General features: G+C 31.8%; 4 non-coding genes across 4 annotated transcripts; 1 reads left to right on the top strand and 3 right to left on the bottom strand.

Moving 5' to 3' along the window:
- Positions 1-265: 265 nt before the first annotated feature.
- Positions 266-459, bottom strand: LOC129912814 (U2 spliceosomal RNA). Its single transcript, XR_008771911.1, has one exon. It is a non-coding gene; the product is annotated as a U2 spliceosomal RNA (small nuclear RNA).
- Positions 460-3,010: 2,551 nt separating this feature from the next.
- LOC129912833 (U5 spliceosomal RNA) lies at positions 3,011-3,132 on the bottom strand. Its single transcript, XR_008771929.1, has one exon. It is a non-coding gene; the product is annotated as a U5 spliceosomal RNA (small nuclear RNA).
- Positions 3,133-4,688: 1,556 nt separating this feature from the next.
- On the bottom strand, positions 4,689-4,882 carry LOC129912813 (U2 spliceosomal RNA). Its single transcript, XR_008771910.1, has one exon. It is a non-coding gene; the product is annotated as a U2 spliceosomal RNA (small nuclear RNA).
- Positions 4,883-6,774: 1,892 nt separating this feature from the next.
- LOC129912811 (U2 spliceosomal RNA) lies at positions 6,775-6,968 on the top strand. The gene has a single exon (XR_008771909.1). It is a non-coding gene; the product is annotated as a U2 spliceosomal RNA (small nuclear RNA).
- The last annotated feature ends 4,500 nt before the right edge of the window (positions 6,969-11,468 follow it).

Genomic DNA, 11,468 nt, shown 5'->3' with positions numbered 1-11,468 from the left:
TTGGGGTTTTATGTGGGGGTGGTTTTAGGTTACTTATTTTTATTCTAAAGGTTGATATTTGTGAATTTCATTCAATTTATACAAGCATAAGCTAGAAATTTTTCGAATTACAAATAATGCCTAACATTTGAAGGTACCTAACTAAAAAACACGCAAAACGTAATTTTTCTTTTTTTTATAGCTAAAACAAAAGAGTTGATCTACGAACCTTAGAATTAAATTTATAAAATTAAATTTAATTATATAATTTGTATGATTGTGTTTTATTTATTGGGCCGATCCCGGCGGTACTGCAATACCGGGCCAACCCGCGACAGAGGTGGAGCAAGCCCCTAGCACTCCGTCTAATTCCAAAAATCAGTTTAACATTTGTTGTCCCCCGATGGGGGATCTATCAGATGTTAAGCTGATAAGAACAGATACTACACTTTGATCTTAGCCATAAGGCCGAGAAGCGATAACGTAACGGTAAATTATTGCCATTACTTGGCAAAAAATCTGCCAATACTCACTGTGAATTATATCGAAACATATAAAAAATCATATACTTTCACAAGAACAATGAAAAATGAAACGATAAGTAAAGAAAAAGTTGCCATTGATATTTCCATTCTTATTAGAATCAAAGTGATCTTGCATAGGGCTTGATTTTTAGTCTGACTATTTGGAATGCAGTATCAGTCATTAAACAGTTTAAAAGAAATATTCAAAAAGAAAAAAACAAGGAAAAAAAAACTTTCTAATTAAAAAAAAAGAGTGTGTGTGCACATGTACACGCGACTGAAGTTATACTTCTCATTCAGTATTATGTAAATTAATTTTATTTGATATTTTTAATTTCTATTATGAAGTAAATAATCCACACTTAGTTTTTTTTTATTTTTTATCAAGTGAACAATAAATTAATTCTTTCATCCTCCTTGCGTCCATGTAGTTTTCAATTTATTCTGTGAAATTTACTCATGTTGTGCGGTTCAGAACGTACAGTTGATGGTTAACGAAAGTAAATGAATTGCGCATTAAATGTGCGATATGGTAATTTTATGAGAATTGTGTGTGCTTCAGCACAAGTAGTAGCAATATGGAACTTGCAGGGTTGCTACAAAGCTCAAAAGTTAGCTGAGCTCAGCTCACAGCTCAGCTCAAATTTTGAGCTAGCACACTTTTGAGCTATGTACCATAGCTCAGCTCATTTGAATTCCGGTATAATCCGGTTTTTCGACTTTTTTCAAAATTCCGAGAAAATCGCGTTTGAAAGTTGGGGTAATTTTTTTTTTTCGAAAAATCCCCGAATCTTTGAACGCTCCTGGAAGCTAAACCGCTTGAGAGCAATTTTTGAGAGTGATGCCAAATGATAGCTTGTGTCATGGGCCTACGCTTTGCACATTATCAGATTTTAAAAAAATCGCCTTCCATGTTAAACCGCCACATCATGCCTATTTTATCAGAATCGTGCCTAATTTTTTTTTTACTTTTAAGTTCTCCCGGTTTGAGAACGCGTGGACCTACAGGGATGGGAGTTATACCCAAATGTAGGTTAGAGTCCCCGCTAAATTTTGGCATCAAAAATTTTTTTTTCATTTTCTTCAAAATTCCGCGATATAGGCGTTCGAACGCTTTGATCTAGAGACAGGGGAGTGGTGCCATATGAAAGCTTATATTCTCAGCTACCCGAAAATGGTATAATCCGGTTTTTCGATTTTTTTCAAAATTCCGAGAAAATCGCCTTTGAAAATTGGGGTAAAATTTTGTTTCGAAAAATCCCCGAATCTTTGAACGCTCCTGGAAGCTAAACCGTTTGAGAGCAATTTTTGGGAGTGATGCCAAATAATAGCTTGTGTCATGGGCCTACGCTTTGCACATTGTCAGACTTTTAAAAAATCGCCTTCCATGTTAAACCGCCACATCATGCCTATTTTTTCAGAATCGTGCGTATTTTTTTTTTTACTTTTAAGTTCTCCCGGTTTGAGAACGCGTGGACCTACAGGGATGAGAGTTGTACCCAAATGTATGTTAGAGTCCCCGCTACCTTTTGGCATCAACAAATTTTTTTTCCATTTTCTTCAAAATTCCGAGATATAGGCGTTGGAAGTTGGGGCGCTCACTTTCAGCTCAGCTCAAATGAGCTGAGCTATGGTACCTAGCTCAAATTTGAGCTGAGCTGTGAGCTGAGCTGAAATGTGAGCTTTTTGCAACCCTGGCAACTTGCCACATGGAAATTACCACATGCAACTTGTCACATGCAACTTCCCACTAGAACTTGCCACACGCAACTTGCCACATACAACTTGCCACATGCAACTTGCCACATGAAACATGTTACTTGCAACGTTTTGTGTGTTTTATGTTTGCCGTACTGCGGCGTACTGCTATTTTAAATACTAAAGTACTGCCTACTCTAAAGGTGAAACGACAGCCCTGCTACCCAGGGTGATCGCGTCATAATCCCTTTGACATTCTTGTCAAAAAGTAAATTTTCATACTCACCCTCCCATAAGAAGTATAACTTCAAAAATGTAAATGCATCCTACTCAAGATCAAAGTTAGAAAAAAATAATCTACGACTGCAGCTGCCATTGATGAATTTTTGCAGATTTTCTTTTAATTTGTGGTTCTTATATATTTTTATAATTAGGTATCTCTTTAATTGTCAATTTTTCGAATCCCCAATTTAATCAGTTAAAGTAAAAATTAATTCATATGATAATATAAAAAAAATTTATTTAGTAGAAATTTAAAAAAAAAATTCAGTGTTAAATCCTCCCACAATCAGGAATTATTTTAGTTATAAAAAATAAAGAAAACATTATTAATTCTAAGCCCTTCACTGACATTTTGAAAAAAAAATTATCATAGACAAGAAAAATATTCGTAGCAAACAATCGAAATTATCTAAATGAGTTTTCTTCAATAAGGTAAAGAAAATGCAAAATTCCGGAATTCACATTCTTTTTCAATTTCTATCATAACATTTTTTTAATCTTAGTTTTTGTTTGTATAATAATTAATTAGGTCCGATTTTCATCAAACCTTTCAAAAAATTTATTTTAGACTCATTAGAGTGCCCCTCTCCACGGAAATCTTTAGTAAAAGGCGAAAGATTTATTCGACATTGAAGAGAAGCCAGAGTAATTTTTGTCAGCACAAATCGCAATTATAACATAAATTATGATCAAGAACTGACTGTGAATTATAAATACCTACAATAAAAATAAATGAATAATACTGATAGTAACAAATTCACCCAAAATGTTCCAACCACCAATATTTTGGTCCAGGTAATTAAATGGACTACAAGGATAAACTGGTTACTATGTGAAGATGATTCACTATAGGTACATCAATATTTTTTCTTTGTTTGGTATGTGTCATGATGTCATTCGAATACACATACACACGCATCACACATATTAGTATTTATCTTCGCCAATAATCAGCACTAGATCATTTTGTAATCACTCAATGGAGAAATATTTATATTGTACCTTTTACCTACCTGTGAAAGTCCCAATGAGTACCTACAATACAAAAGTTCACTTAAGATTGAAGTTATTATCTAGCTTTAGCTAGCAACAAAAATACAAACATATCTATGTTCTTTATTTTGACTCCTCAAATCTATGATGTAACAAAATCAGGTCAGTCAAAGAAAAAAAAAAAAACAAGTTCGTAAACATTTTTTCGGCGAATAATAAGATTAAATTCTTGCACATTAACCGAATGAGATTCACTATGTTTGGACTTATTTTAAGGATAATAAATAATCCAGCTGCATTTAGATTCAACCTTTCAACCAAGTTGTTTAACGTACATGGCAACTTCACCTCTTTCCCCATTTATACAATCATATTAAAGTTTTAATACTGGCCTGGATTTTATTTACGCCCATGAAATATTTTATCTCAAACGCCTTAACTTACTTGAGTCCATTTATTTACTTTTAATCCGATACTTACGACTACCACATGCGAACATAATGAGCTTTGCCTGTTTTCATTATGAGAATGTTCGTATCGGCAGGGACGTGCATTGCAGGAAACGACCCAACCAACATGAACAACAACGAGAACGACGACAATAAGTCCTGAAACGATTATTAAGAGAATCGTATCAAAAACGTAAAAAGACTTATAGTCCTTTTTTCGCTCTACATATCCCCACCATCCTTTTTTACTGCGAATATAAGCTTTAACAGCAAGAACTTTCATCCACAGCGACTGCATAAATACTCGAAATTGTATGCGAATGGGTAAAGTATATCGGGTTGCTGGGGTTTTTTGTTTATATAATGTTGTTGGCCATCAGCACCATCAGCAGTAGCTAGCTATCAGATGATGATTATCCTTCGGTTGATGGCCACCCAAAATGGCTCCTATTTCGAATGTGTAACAATAACATGAAATTAATGGTGTAACGGGATTAATTATCATAATAAATTTAATAAGACTGAAAGCAAAATGCTTGACGTCAAAATGAAAGCTTTTAATGGAGTTGACTATGCTGACTGATGGACATAATCAAAATGAATTTTTATGAAGAAAAGTATAGTTGATATGTTTATTTTAATGTTTGCGAAAATTTAAGCATTTTTAATGAAAATTGTTTACCAAACAAAAGAGTTGATCTACGAACCTGATATTACAATGAGTGTTTTTATTTAAAAAGATAATGTTTCAAATTTGTATATTATTTATTGGGCCGATCCCGGCGGTACTGCAATACCGGGCCAACCCGCGACAGAGGTGGAGCAAGCCCCTAGCACTCCGTCTAATTCCAAAAATCAGTTTAACATTTGTTGTCCCCCGATGGGGGATCTATCAGATGTTAAGCTGATAAGAACAGATACTACACTTTGATCTTAGCCATAAGGCCGAGAAGCGATAACTTAACGGTAAAAAATTACCACTACTTGCAAGAAAATATGTCGAAATTCACTGTGAATTATATTCTGACAAAAAAAAAAACGATCTTCTTTATAAAGACCTATAATTACAAAAACAATATTCAAAAGACTATAGAACTGAATTTTGAACTCTCTTTTTGAAGGGATGTATCAACTAGATTTATGATATACATAAAACACAGCCTTTAAGGTTTTAGCGGTTGTTAACAAATTAAATTTTCAAGGTTTTCCATTGAGACGCATAAAAGTATTTAATGAGTTCACTATAGAACTCACCCCGAACGTTTTTTGCTTTAAATTGCACTGAGCGTGGTCACTGCAAAACTGCCAGAGCGATGGTATAAAGGCAATTTTGGCTACGCAGGTTGAAGCTTTCCTGCTATTTGTTTTTCTATAATTTCCTTTGAAATTTTTTTTTTTTCAAAAATTTTTTGATTCATTTGGCTGAAACTTCTCGATGATCCATACAAATTATTCTTATCGGTCGGTCTTCAAAAGCCAATTCATAACTAGTGTCATATTTCACTTTTATTCAAAATTCCAAATTCTTAGTCTTAGTTCAGATTTTTCGAATAAATAAGTTTATAATAGGTACATAATTTCATATCGATAAAATAACTGAATTTACAGAGTATATTTCCTATGTTTTGCTGCAATTGCAAAAGCAATTCCTTATGTCTTAATAAATTGGAAAACACTACAGTAAACCAATTCAAATCGCAAATAAAAAACTTTAAACGAACACAAGAAAATCATGTTAGACTGAAAATCAATCCCTATTAACGATCAGCAATCAATTTGGCAAAAAATTGAAAAATACTCTACCTTTAACATTCAGGTAGGGTAAAAGCGGGTGATATGGCGCGGCGGGTGAGATGGCGCACTTTAAATATCTTTTACATTTATTGCTCTAAAAATGTACTAAAAATATTTTTAGGTTTCTTTAAATATTTTGAATCGAAGTAGCCAGTAATCGTCTCTTTACCTGTGATACAAAAAATAAAAAAAAATTTCAAAGCAAATCATGTGATGATTTTTTTCGAATTTTTTTTTCTCCCTTTTTTTTTTGTTCCGATATTTTGTGAGTTGTTGGGATCTTAGATGCCCTTGATACACCAATACATACAAGAAAGTATAAGTTATGCATTGCGTGTGAAATCTGAGCTCTAGTTCTATCTGCTTTTTATGGGTGCTTACGAATATAAGTTATGCACAAAAAGGTGAGATGGCGCAGTTTTTTGAGGGTGAAATGGCGCATTCCCTACTAGAATTTTTTAATTGAGTATAGTTTTAGCATGTGCCATATCACCCTCAAAATATTTTTTTAAGTAATTAAGCCAAGTTCAAATTTTATAAAAAAGACGACTAGTTGCTATCTATTATACAGCATGCATTGGTGCTTGACTCCTTCACATCGTTCAACCATTTTTGCAATGAATTTGGCAATAGAAACCTAAAACAAACTCATGCGCCATCTCACCCACCCTATAGGGGGAGATGGTTTTTTTTAAACTTTTTTTCTATATTAATTTAAAAATATAAATTTAAAATATAAAATTCTGTAAAACAAACGATACGTTGGATATTGAATATAGAACATTTTTGCATTGTTAGAAATATGAAATGTGGTTTACTTTGAAAAATATGACAAAAACAAAAAAGGTATGCCATCTCACCCGCTTTTACCCTATTTAAAAGATCTCTTTTACATGTGTGTGTGCATTTTCGCTGGAAGTGATCGTATGGTAGTGTCATTTTCACCCTTGTCATCAAAAAAAGGAAATGCATATTTATCTCTCCACCGTAATATAATTCACAGTTGATTTTAGCAGAATATCTTGTAAGTAATAGTAATTTTTTACCGTTAAGTTATCGCTTCTCGGCCTTATGGCTAAGATCAAAGTGTAGTATCTGTTCTTATCAGCTTAACATCTGATAGATCCCCCATCGGGGGACAACAAATGTTAAACTGATTTTTGGAATTAGACGGAGTGCTAGGGGCTTGCTCCACCTCTGTCACGGGTTGGCCCGGTATTGCAGTACCGCCGGGATCGGCCCAATAAATAATAAACAAATATTTAGTTAATTTATAGTAGAAAAATTTATATAATAAAGTTCGTAGATCAACTCTTTTGTTTCAATTCTTACATTTTTGTTTTTGTAATAAAATTTCACGTGATATGTGTTTTTTTTTAACAATTTTTTTGCTGCAACCTGACTGGTTTCAAACAATTTTTTTTTAATCAACACCAACAGTGCCGATGGAGAAGATAAAATAAGTGGTTTTCGCCATGCCGTCCGTCACTCTTTGCGACAATCTATACATAAAGGTGCATCCTACCTCCGGGATCAGCCAATTAAATAAAACAACCAGTTTATATTATTTAAGAATCTTATAATCTGATTCTAAGGTTCGTAGATCAGCTCTTTTGTTTCGTCTATAAAAAAAAAGATTCTTTTTTGTGTTAGTACGATTTCACAGGTAAGGTTCCCTTAAAAGAATTGAGTATAGTGAAAAAATTAATACTTTATCGATTTCTAATAACGAAACCCTTAATTTTTAAGACCTTAAAACATCCAAACCTATAAACCAGTAGACTTGAACCATTATTATTCTGAGTGCCACATATACAAAATTGTCATATTTTTTGAAAACAAAATTACATACATATTTCATCACAAAAAAGTTTTCCTTCTTTCTTCCATTAAATATTTTCTTATGAATTTTGTAAACTGAAAAAAATAAATTCTTAAAACAGCAGAAAATGTAATGAGAAGATTCGACTGAAAGTATGCAACACAAAAATACTAAAATCTGGCAATAATTGCTGTTACCCAAGCGTGATTTTAGGGTCGATGATAGATTCCTTTAACAGCATTACCATCAATTTATTTTATTTTTGCTTTGAATTCAAAATTTATCAGTATACTCTTTCAAATTAAATTATCTAACATTGAATTTAAAAAAAATCCTTTTTTCTTTTCCTTTTAAACGATTAAAATCGTGTCAATATTAATATTTATTTGTTTGTGAAACAGAAATCGATTTCTGATTGTGGCCGTTTGTCCGATAAACACAGAAAAGTATTTTATAAGGGTTTTTTTTCTTGTTCTTTGTTGTTCATCCTTCTAATTATTTATGCAGTCCACATTCATGAAAGAAAGGACCTTCTCGATTACACTCAAAGTCCAACAGGAGTTTGCCGCTCTCACTTGTGAAGTATTCCATTTCCAAGAAGTGTGTATATTTTTGTATTTGCCGGAAGGACCCTTGAGATTCTTACTGTTGAACGTGTTCAGAATATAATACGCTGAGATTTTTATTTGCCCAAAGTGGAGCACGAATTTCGTTTCATTCCTCCTTTTCTTCCTTTAACTTTTTTTTCTGTTTTTTTTTCTTATAAAATTCCCTTAAAGGTTTGAGTATTTTTCTGGGCAATTTCACACACAAGAAAGCAAGCAGCAAACACTTCTCATTCGTAAAGAAAAAAAAAAGTAGCTCACAGGAACGAGTAATACAAAAAAATTTGTCACGATTGAAGGAACTTATTTTTCATCCTGTCACAAGATGAAACATCGTCTTTACAAAAAAACAGGACACCTATCCTTTTTTCGAACCAGAAACACATTTACAATATGAGACTGAGAGATAAATATACAAGAGTCAATGGAGACTTTCACATATATGATGGCCCCCCGAACAACATATCGCTTTCCTTCAAACTTTGCTGTTTCACACTTTGTTGTAAGGACGACACACGACGAATGTCATGATATATCCTGGTGGTGGAAAATGGCTTTAAAAGCGACAACTAACAACATCCTCTCACAAGGACATCACGTATATGTAAGGTACATAATATATCCTTTCGATTCTCATTCGCATCCATTTATCACACAAATGGATTATCCTTCGTATATATCCTTTCGATTTAAATGAGAGAACTTTAAAGCAATCGAGAAATTGTTGGTAGTGTTTTTGTTTCTTCATCTACGACGAACGACGACACATGTGTTCGATTTCTAAGCACTTGTTTATGTATTGAAACCCACTTTCCTCTCCAACCCCCCGTATTTTCTGTATGACACTTGTGTCCTTGTGGGTAAATATACAAGAGCATGCACTTCACTTAAGCTGGAAGAACTCGTGTACACTTGATTTCGTCCTCCATTAATTGAATTAAATGCCATTGGAGTAGGGTAATTTTTTTGTGAAAGTGGGCTGGTTTACATTTTAGATGAATCGTTTTTTTATTTGGGAAAGAGGACGAATGTAAAAAAAAAAATAAAGAGTCCTTTGGTGTAAATGCTTTTGAATATGAAATTATTAGAAATCCATTTTTTTTGTTGGTATAACCAACATGAATAATGTAATGTTCAATATTTTGTTTTTTGAAAAGACACTTGAATAAAAAAAAATTGTAACATTTGTTTTTTTTTTTTTTGAAAAACAGGGAAGGGATGTTGAAGTGACTCTTTTGCATGTGTAGAGGACTAAATAGGGACTTGAATGAATTTCAATTGAATTTTCGGTACAAATTTCTTCCATTAAAAAAAGTCAATGGAATTAGTCCTTAAAAAATGCTGAGTGTTAATGAGACCATTGTTCAATTTTTTATTGGTGGGAGGGAGTTAAAAAAAAAGTGTTTTAGGGTTTTAGATTTTGAATTGATATGTTGTTTTTTTTTTCGAACAGCTATGCAAGAGGAACAAGAGTTTTTTTTTAAGGAATAAAAATATCCTTAAGAGCTTTTGCTTTTTTGAATGATTTTTTTTTAAACCTGATTATTGATTCAAACCTGAATATCATAAGCAAAGTTTATAAAGGGGTAAAGCATTTAAAAAGCTACCCTCTTATGTGAGAATATTGCATATAATTTTACTGTTTGAGAATATACAATTCATATTCATTCTTTCCTGCTGAGATATGATAGAGTTGAAATAAGCACTGACAAAATCACTCTGGTTTCACTTCACAGTATCGAATAGATCATTTGAATTTCTGTGTAGAGGGGCATGAGTCTAAAATAAAAATTTTTGAAAGGTCTGACGAAAGTTGGACCAAATAATAAAAACTTCAAACAGAAAACTATTAGGTACTATAATAATGTACTTTAAGACAATCTCCGAAAATATAAGAAGAAAACTTTGAAAGTTAAGAGAGAAAAATATGTTTTCTGAATTTCTGTCACTAGAATACTTTCGCAATTTCCGTGTAATATGTTGTGCTTTCTCGATAAAATAAATTTACTAAAGTCAAAAAAAAAAAAAAAAAAAAAAAACAAAAATACACCAGTCCAGTACCTACCTATTATAAAAATAATATTAATTAAAAAAAAGCATTTGAAACTAAAAAAAAATATTTATTGCAAATAAAAAACAAACTTGCATTTAGAAAATATTAACTGCTCATAAAAAAAATTGCATTAAAAAAATGTTATTGCAACAGAAAAATATTTTCATTGAAATTAAATTTCTTAGTGCAAATAGATATATTTTGCATCAAAAAACAAATTTAGTCCATATAAAAAGTTTTCTACAATGAGAAAAAAATTCAATGCAAAATGTGTGCTTTAAATATTTTTTTTTTAATATTCGTCAAATTTCTTACAATTTTGACTATTTGTCAATACCTAAACTATTTCAACTATAATATTGAATAAGAAATTCGACGAATGTAAAAAAAAATATTTAATGCACACGTTTTGCATTGATTTTTTTTTCTCAATGTAAAATCTTTTGTATTTGCTATACACTTTTTTTAAATTTGTACTTAATAGAAAACAAATGCAATTAAAAATAAAATTATTTTTTTACAACCATGTACAGTGTACACTGTAGAGGTAGACTGTACGTATGTACTGTACACACTTCGTATGTTTTAATTTTTCTCACAGAAATGTCACAAGGTGATATAAAGGGTTAAATCCGTATTAAATGAGTAGACAATAGCGTTGCTACAATGTCCACGACTTTGCTGTCTTGCCCTCAGGTTTATAATTGGGTCTTTGGTTAAGCACTTAAAATTTATTGTGGTCCTTTTTTTTATGCAGAAGTCGCACAGAAAAAGAGATACGATTTTTTTTCTCTAAGATAGATTTTGGTCTATTTTATAAAACAAAAAAAATTAGTCACTTCAGATGTGTTAAAAAAAAAATAGCTAAGTGTCAATTATCGTGAAGAACAATAGACTCACGGAAATTACGCCAAAATTTTTTTGGGAAATTTTACAGAATTTTTGGCTTTTTTACCAAAAAAAAAACTTCTTGTGCTTTCTTATTTTCAAAACAGGAATATGAACCTGAACAAAATTAATTGAAAAAAATGCCAGACAAAACGCCTAAGAAAACTGTTACTAAATTTTTAATAATTTTTCGTAATATATTGTAACATTTGTTTGTTAATTTGTGTAGGTATAGTTAAGATCTTTTTCGTGGCATTTTATCTAACCATTACAAAAATTAAATTACATTACCTACATTGTTACATTAAAATTATGTTACTAAAAATCTATAAAACAGTCTTCTGGCACTTTTTCCAAAATATACTTTGGGAATTAGGGCAA

The sequence above is a fragment of the Episyrphus balteatus genome, chromosome 2 (assembly GCF_945859705.1).
Source record: "Episyrphus balteatus chromosome 2, idEpiBalt1.1, whole genome shotgun sequence".
Classification (NCBI taxonomy): Eukaryota; Metazoa; Arthropoda; class Insecta; order Diptera; family Syrphidae; genus Episyrphus; species Episyrphus balteatus.
Note: the sequence above shows the minus strand (reverse complement) of the source record. Positions and strands in the feature narration are given on the sequence as shown.